The sequence below is a fragment of the Podarcis gaigeae genome, assembly GCF_964106915.1.
Source record: "Podarcis gaigeae genome assembly, chromosome: 2".
Taxonomy (NCBI): Eukaryota; Metazoa; Chordata; class Lepidosauria; order Squamata; family Lacertidae; genus Podarcis; species Podarcis gaigeae.
The window spans coordinates 37744641-37752551 of NC_139679.1; the positions used below are offsets into that span (position 1 = coordinate 37744641).

The 7911-nt window shown below is 45.2% G+C and overlaps 1 long non-coding RNA gene across 1 annotated transcript; it reads left to right on the forward strand.

Annotated features, from left to right (window-relative positions):
* Positions 1-1755: 1755 nt before the first annotated feature.
* Positions 1756-7399, forward strand: LOC310838505. Its single transcript, XR_014560995.1, has 3 exons — positions 1756-1957; positions 3009-3099; positions 7213-7399. It is a non-coding gene; the product is annotated as an uncharacterized lncRNA (long non-coding RNA).
* The last annotated feature ends 512 nt before the right edge of the window (positions 7400-7911 follow it).

A 7911-nucleotide genomic window follows, 5' to 3' on the forward strand; every position in this document is an offset into this window, starting at 1 on the left:
GATTATTAAGAGCAAGCCATGACTGCAATCCTATATACACTTGGGAATACTTTTGAATAGGTTTCTGAGTATATGTATACCTAAAGCACACAATGTCTTTCTCTCTCCCCCCCCCCAATTTTAAAGATTCTTATTTGTAATAATTTCTGTCTAATTATTTTTATTTAAAAGATTGCCGAGCTACCATTCAACAAAATTGTAAGGACAGCATTCAAAGATAATCTTTTTTAAAAAACAACAACAATCAAAAGACAACACAGTAGACAGAAAGTGGATAAAACCAACAGTAAGCCAGTTCATATACAGTGATACCTTGGTTCTTGAATGCAATCCGTTCCAAAAGCCCCTTGACTTCTGAAACGTTCGAAAACCAAGGTGTAACCTCCAATTGGCACAGGCGCCCTGGAAACAATGGCCGGCAGCCGCATCGCACATTCGGCTTCTGAAAAACATTCAAAAACTGGAAAAACGTCGGTTTTCAGCATTTGGGAACTGAAATGTTCGCGTACCAAGGCGTTCGGGACGCAAGGTTCCATTGTATTTGTTCTGGAATGTGTTAACCTGACACTGGAAAGAGATATAAGCTGGTGTTAGTCCTTAGGGAGAGCATTCCATGAACAGGGTGCCACAATTAAGGCCCTTTCCCTGGTCCCCATCCACTTAGAGGAAAGAGAGGAAGTTTGCATTATTTGTTTTAAAGACTGAGAGTAGCTGATGGGACATGAAGAAAGTGAATATATACATGGCTAAAGTAACAAGGAGGGGAAATGCTACAAGCATAGAAGGATCTAACACACATGCAAATTTGCAAAATGTCCCCCCCCCCCACCATGGGTCCCTAATACTTCTGTTACTACCTAGGTTGTAAATGGGGATGTGGAAAGCAGACATTATGGCTAGGAGCTGCTCTGGCAGAACAGCAATGTGCGCTCTACTGTCTCCTAGGGACCATCTTTGCATAGATGCCTCTCACTTTTTACTGCTCCTCCCCTAGGCCCTCCCCTGTCCTCTGCCACAAGCAGCTCGTTGTAAAACAGCCCCTAACAAAGGTAATGGTTGTGGCATTATGGAAATCAAAGTCATTTGCATGATTTCCTTCATGGCCCGAATCCATAGCTTCCAGCTGGCAGCCGCAATCCTTCCTAAGAAGATGGATGTCTTTGAGCCAGGCCTGTCATTTGCTGAGGCAAATATGTACCGTGCGGTGCCTGCAAAACGGGGTCTGGGGAAGCTGCCCGGAAATAAATGATGGCCAACAGCAACTTAACGGAAACTTTGGAAGCAGGTGAGACCTGGGCATTGTTGCGCAGGCTGCAGCACACGATGGCAGAGTGATTTGCGAGTTGCGATTTTAAGGTTTCTAATGCAATAGGAGCAGGCAGCCAACAAACGCAGATGGTGCCTCAATTATCCGTAGAGTTGTGGGCTAGATCTAGAGTCCTGCTCGCCGCAACCGGTATAGGAGCACACGGGCGCAAGGACAGGGAAACACAAACCTGGAGGAATGCAAATGGGACCTGCTAGCTTTCTAACTCCGACTCTTCGGGGTCACGAAGAGTCGGACACGACTAAACGACTAAACAACAACAACAACAGCTTTCTAAGAGAAGTGCTGTAGTCCAGCACTACAGGCAGCTTGGAATAGGAACCTTGTGGTAAGATATTGTGTGTGTGTGTGTGAGAGAGAGAGAGAGAGAGAGAGAGAGAGAGCGCGCGCAAGCAAGCGCGCAGGGGTGTAGCTAGCTGCTCTGGCACCCGGAGCAGTTGGGGCGGGGTGAGCCGCCCACGGGGGCAGCAATCCGCGCACAGGGGCGGCACAGTGCAGTGAGCTGCCCACGGAGTCCGCCTGGTGGACGCAAGCCCCACGCTGCTGTTTCGGGCAGCGCGGGACCCCGAGCCATCGCGTCACTACGAGGAGAGACATGTGGCTCGGGTGCGTTGCAGACCAGGCCCCATGGTAAGTGCCATTTTGTCACCACCTCAGGGATGACACCCAGGGCAAGCTACACCCCCACACCCGCTTCCTACACCCCAGAGAGAGAGAGAGGGAGGGAGGGAGAGAGAGAGAGATCCCTTGAGGCTTTCCCCACCCATGCTGTGTAGCCCTAGAAGGCAGAGCCGTAGCAATAACAATAACAATAACAATAACAATAACAATAACAATAACAATAACAATAACAATAACAATAATTTATTTATACCCCGCCCGTCTGGCTGAGTTTCCCCAGCCATTCTGGGTGGCTCCCAATCAAGTGTTAAAAACAGTGCAGCATTAAATATTAAAAACTTCCCTGAACAGGGCTGCCTTCAGATGTCTTCTAAAGATAGGATAGCTGCTTATTTCCTTCACATCTGAAGGGAAGGTGTTCTACAAAGGGGCTAGCCTTTTTTTTTTTTTGCCCCAGGTGAAGCCTCCAGAGAGGCACCATTGATGCTCCCAGCCTGTGTATATGTGTATGCAAAGGCGTGTGTGTGTGTGTGTGTGTGTGTGTGTGTGAAACTGGGTCTTTGACCAAGGTGAAATAAAGCCTAGTTTTGCCCCTGCCAGAAGGCATCCAGTGTTTTCTCCAAGGCAATACTTTTCAGGCTGAAGTCCAGGGCTTTGCTCAAAAAGAATGAGTAGGAGTGTCCCTAAATCAGCAAGGCTGGCTTATCGCATTTGGCAGTAAATGACGTAATTAATACACATTACCATCTAAAGATGGGTGTCCACTGTGTCATCAATATCAATATAACAACCAGACAATTAAAAAAAAAATCGCATTCCATCTTTCTCTCTTTAAACCCACAAACCCAAGTACTTCTAAAGGCTTAGGCTGTCCCCCAAGTATGTAGAAGCCACACAAATCTTATTTTTGGGTAGTGGTATTTTGTTTCCAAACTGATAGGCACTCAACCTTCTTAGTTTGCTATAATAACAGGGCTTATGGCTGATTGCTTGACATGTTGAATCTCGTTATTTGAAATAAATGGCTAATCCTGTTTTTTTGTTTTTTTTTTTAAAAAAGGATAATGAGAAACAAGGCTGATTTCGTTCTCTTCCTACAAAAGGCATTTGGTCTTCAGTGTTATCTCTGAAAGGAGGAAATAAATAGAAAGGTTAGTGGTTTATGTAAGAAATTTCTCATGCTGTCATATTAAAAGGAAATCGCCATTTATGAAAGTCATTTGTTGAAATCAGCTTCAATTAGGCTTCCTTTTGCTATGTGATGGTTTCTGCCTGCTGGCAATACAGTATCTTCCGTAAGTGGGTTTCTGGCTTTTTTTTTTTTAAATGATTCTGGATGAATCATTTTCTCTGCAAATTATAGGAATATAGAAATAAAAGGTGGGACCATCCAGCCCGAAACACAAGGTACTCTTTTCTTGACTGCCATTGCAGCAGAGCAATTATTAAGGTCCTAAAATCAATCCCAGGCATCTCCATGTAGCACAAGGAGCAGATGAGGAAGTTGATTAGTCTCCTGTAGGTCCAGCACTTACTCTACCCTATATAGATCATGTTGTGCCATATGCAGCATACCACAAGTAAGAAGACAACATCTAGTACATAAAGAGCCATCCATTATTATGCTAGTGCTGAAACTGATGTTCCATCTAGCCTAATAATTTCAATGATGAACAAACGAATGAATAAATGAATAGTCTCAAACCTGACTGCCTAGAAATACCTTTCTCAGCACTGCCTCTTGGAGATGTTGCTAAGTCGATGTTGAGCGTCAGGTAATTGATCTTGTGTTCTATCTTGCCTACCCATCTGCTAAATAGAAAGTGAGTACTGTTATCAAAGGCTGAGCACATACAATAGGTTTGTTAAGGGCTGGGGGAAATTGTAACTCTCATTCCCTCCAATATTTCTCCGATGAAAATAGGATTAAATATCCTATTCAACAACAACAACAACCAACAACAACTCTGCCCATCAGGTCTGGGTTGCCTCAGCCATTCTGGGCAGCTTCCAAAATATATTTAAAATGCAACAAAACATTAAACATTAAAAAACTATACAGGGCTGCCTTCCTATGTCTTCTAAAGGTTGTATATCTTCTTGACTCGGGGGGGGGGGTGTGTCACATAATTCTATACCCTCCAACATTTCTCTGATAAAAATAGGGACGTCCTAAGGAAAAGTGATGGGACGCAGGTGGCGCTGTGGGTTAAAGCCTCAGCACCTAGGACTTGCCGATCGAAAGGTCGGTGGTTCGAATCCCTGCGGCGGGGTGCGCTCCCGCTGCTCGGTCCCAGCGCCTGCCAACCTAGCAGTTCGAAAGCACCTCCGGGTGCAAGTAGATAAATAGGGACCACTTACCAGCGGGAAGGTAAACGGCGTTTCCGTGTGCGGCTCTGGCTCGCCAGAGCAGCGATGTCACGCTGGCCACGTGACCCGGAAGTGTCTCCGGACAGCGCTGGCCCCTGGCCTCTTAAGTGAGATGGGCGCACAACCCCAGAGTCTGTCAAGACTGGCCCGTACGGGCAGGGGTACCTTTACCTTTACCTTTAAGGAAAAGTGGGACATTCTGGGATCAAATCAGAAACCGGGACGGCTTCTGTAAATCCAGGACTGTCCCTGGAAAATAGGGATGCTTGGAGGGTCTGTGAGGGGTAAACTACAATGCCCAGAATTCTTTGATGGAAAGAATGTGCTTTGAATGTGCTTTAAAGGTATAGTGATCTACTCCCAGTATTAAAAAAAAGCTGGCAGTCATCTACCCATTGTCATTGGAGCGAAGAGGAACATGCATGGGGTGGGTGGATTGCCGAGAGTTGTTGAGCTTTTTGTGCAACTTTTTGTACACAATAAGGATCCCGCGATCTACCAGGATCAGCCAGGGATCTACCAGTAGATTGCAGTCTACTGGTTGGACATCCCTGGTATAGTGTGTTCACAGCCAAAGAGGCCCCTTGGCCATGTCAAAGAGAGCTATTATATGTCAACTGAGGCAGGAGCTTCTTTACTTACATACTCTGATGACCTTGTCCCAGTGAGCAGGGTTGATCAGAGGATAATACCTTCTGAGCAAGGAATGCACTTCGTGAACATCAAGTCAGTCAGAAAGTTTAGCCAAATGAGCTTTGTCACATTCTGGGGTAGAGGAAAATACAGGGGGGAGGCAAGCCCTTTCTTCAGCCGGAACTCAGTTCTGGCACCTCTCAGGTGGGTTCCATTGCCATTGTAAGAAAACAAGGGAGGTGTTCATGGTGGGTTCCGGCACTTATTTTTCTAGAAACATAGCACTGGGGGGGGGGGGGGATTTGGAATTTCAAGTATGGTGGACCCTGAGCATTAAAACAAAGCTCACCATTACCTCAGCATGGATCTCCCAGCTACTGATTTGATCCCCAACATTTCGTAAGAAATTCATTGCTAGGGTGTAGAAAGACTTCTGGCTGAAATCCTAGATGTCTGAATTTCAGAGATATTGCCAGAAAGGGTTGGCGGGACTTGTCCTGATCAAGCATTAGTCTGATAGCATATGTTAATTCTTTTTTATTGTGACAGGAGGCAGATAAGTGATTATTATTAGATAGCCTTTCTCCAATAGCGTTCAATTTTGGGTCAGCAAAAGCAGAGAGGAGCAGGATAATCCACTTCCAGTGGTTCAGGGCTCAGCCACACTTCTGCTTGTCCCTCTGCTTTCTCCCAGGAAAACTCTCTCCTTACCGCTGAATCAGAGCAAATGACAACTGGTTTTTCTGCAGACAAAGAGCAGATATTCCTAGGTAAACTGGTGGGGCAAATGGAAAAGCACTCGGGGCCCTTCCCTAGAAAGCATGCTTTGGGAGGTCACATCCACACAATACAGTCATACCTCGGGTTGAAGTAGATTCGGGTTAAGCGTTTTAGGGTTGCACTCCGCAGCGATCCGGAAGTGACGGAACGCTTTACTTCCGGGTTCGCCGCATGCGCAGACGCTCAAAATGACGTCGCGCGCATGCGCAGAAGCGGTGGATTATGACCCGCGCATGCGCAGACGCGGGTTGCGTTCACTTCAGGATGTGAACGGGGCTCCGGAACGGATCCTGTTTGCATCCAGAGGTACCACTGTACATTTAAAGCACTTGTATCCTACTTAGCAGTCATGGCTTCCTCCAAAGAATCTTGGGAACTGTAGTTTATTTCTCACAGAGTTCCAATAGCCAGCACTTAGGGATAGAAGAATCTGTCGGTTTTGGTTCTCTTACAGTCTTTTCAGGTCTTAAATTCAGTTTTCCACATTTCTGCAGCAATTTGCATTTTTGTAAAACAACAACAACTCTTTTTCGTTCAAATTCCTCCTCTTTTAGTCAATGCCTTAAAACAACAGCATATGAAATGCCAAGTTTTTGCAATATGCTCTGCCCATGGGGATCATATACTATATTCAGGAAAAACAAATCTCCACTTTCCTGAAGTCTATGAATCACTTTGTGCCTCCAAGGAGCCTTTTCAGGAATGTATTGAATCATTTTACACAGTGTTTTTGTCCCAAATTTTACTCCAGAATTTAGGGAATGCTTTCATGATAAAGTAACATCTGAGGATGTGCACTGTTATTTCTAAACTAAAACCATAGCACTGATCTGGCCCAGATAGATTGTCTGAAGACTTCTACAAATGAGGTAATGGCCCCACACTATTTAATGGGATTGTTGGGAGCAATAGTGGGTGGTAATCCAAAAGCCAGGAAAAGATCCCAAACTGGTGGATTCTTATCACCCTAATTCGCTCCTCAGTCAGGGCAAGGAAATGCACCGCCAGGAGAAAAGAGTGTCTTTACCTCAGGCACTAGTGTGTGTGTGTGCGTGTGTGCACGCGCACTTATGTCGGGGCAGCAAACTTTTTCTGCTCAGGGGCAACAGAATAAATACAGCCATCTTGGATGCAGAGACCAGTTGGTCCTGGAGATTGGTCCTGGCTCTTTTTCATGGCAGTGGACCAGATCACATAGTCTGTAATGTCAGCTTTCAGATTCTATCAACTTGTGCAAAAGGGAGCACAATGCTTGAATGCTGCATTCCTATTTACATGCAAATTGTCCCTGGATTGGCTCCTTTCCCTTGTTTTCTTTTTCATCAGGTATAACCCAACCCATCACTGTTTCCAAGGGCAGTGAGTTCCGCAGCTGTGAATGTATGGTTTTCATTCCTTTAGCTAGCTTTTATCAGGTCAACACATATGCTGCTGATCTCCAGTTTTATCACAACCTCTCACATCTCTTGCCTCCTCTGCAGTCCCAATCTGTTTCTTTGGCAAGACGAAGAGCTTGTGTCAGAAATGGACTGGATGTGTTTAAGAGGTCAAGAAAGAAGATGTCCTTTCTGAAGTGGATTGAAATCTCCAGGGCTATTTGAAGTCTCTTGCCATTCCTTTTGAACAGATGTTGAAATAAAGGGGAAATAGATGGTTTTAAAAAATTGATATTCCTTTAGTTTTCCTAATACTTGCAAGCCCTGAATTCTCATTCTCTCTCTCTCTCTCTCTCTCTCTCTCTCTCTCTCTCTCTCACACACACACACACACACACACTTTCCTTACCAAGAAAAGAGCATTCTGTCCCAAGTCTTCCCAGAGCCAAATTAATTATCCCATCCCAAGGGAATTACAGTGGTACCTCGGGTTAAGTACATACTTAATTTGTTCTGGAGGTCCGTTCTTAACCTGAAACTGTTCTTAACCTGAAGCACCACTTTGGCTAATGGGGCCTCCTGCTGCCCCTGCACCACCGGAGCATGATTTCTGTTCTTATCCTGAAGCAAAGTTCTTAACCTGAGCACTATTTCTGGGTTAGTGGAGCCTGTAACCTGAAGCGTATGTAACCTGAAGCGTATGTAACCTGAGGTACCACTGTACTCTTCATCCTGCTTTATGTTTTATTCATTGGTGTAAACATGTCAGTTCCTCCTACTCAAAACCTGACAGAACAACCATGA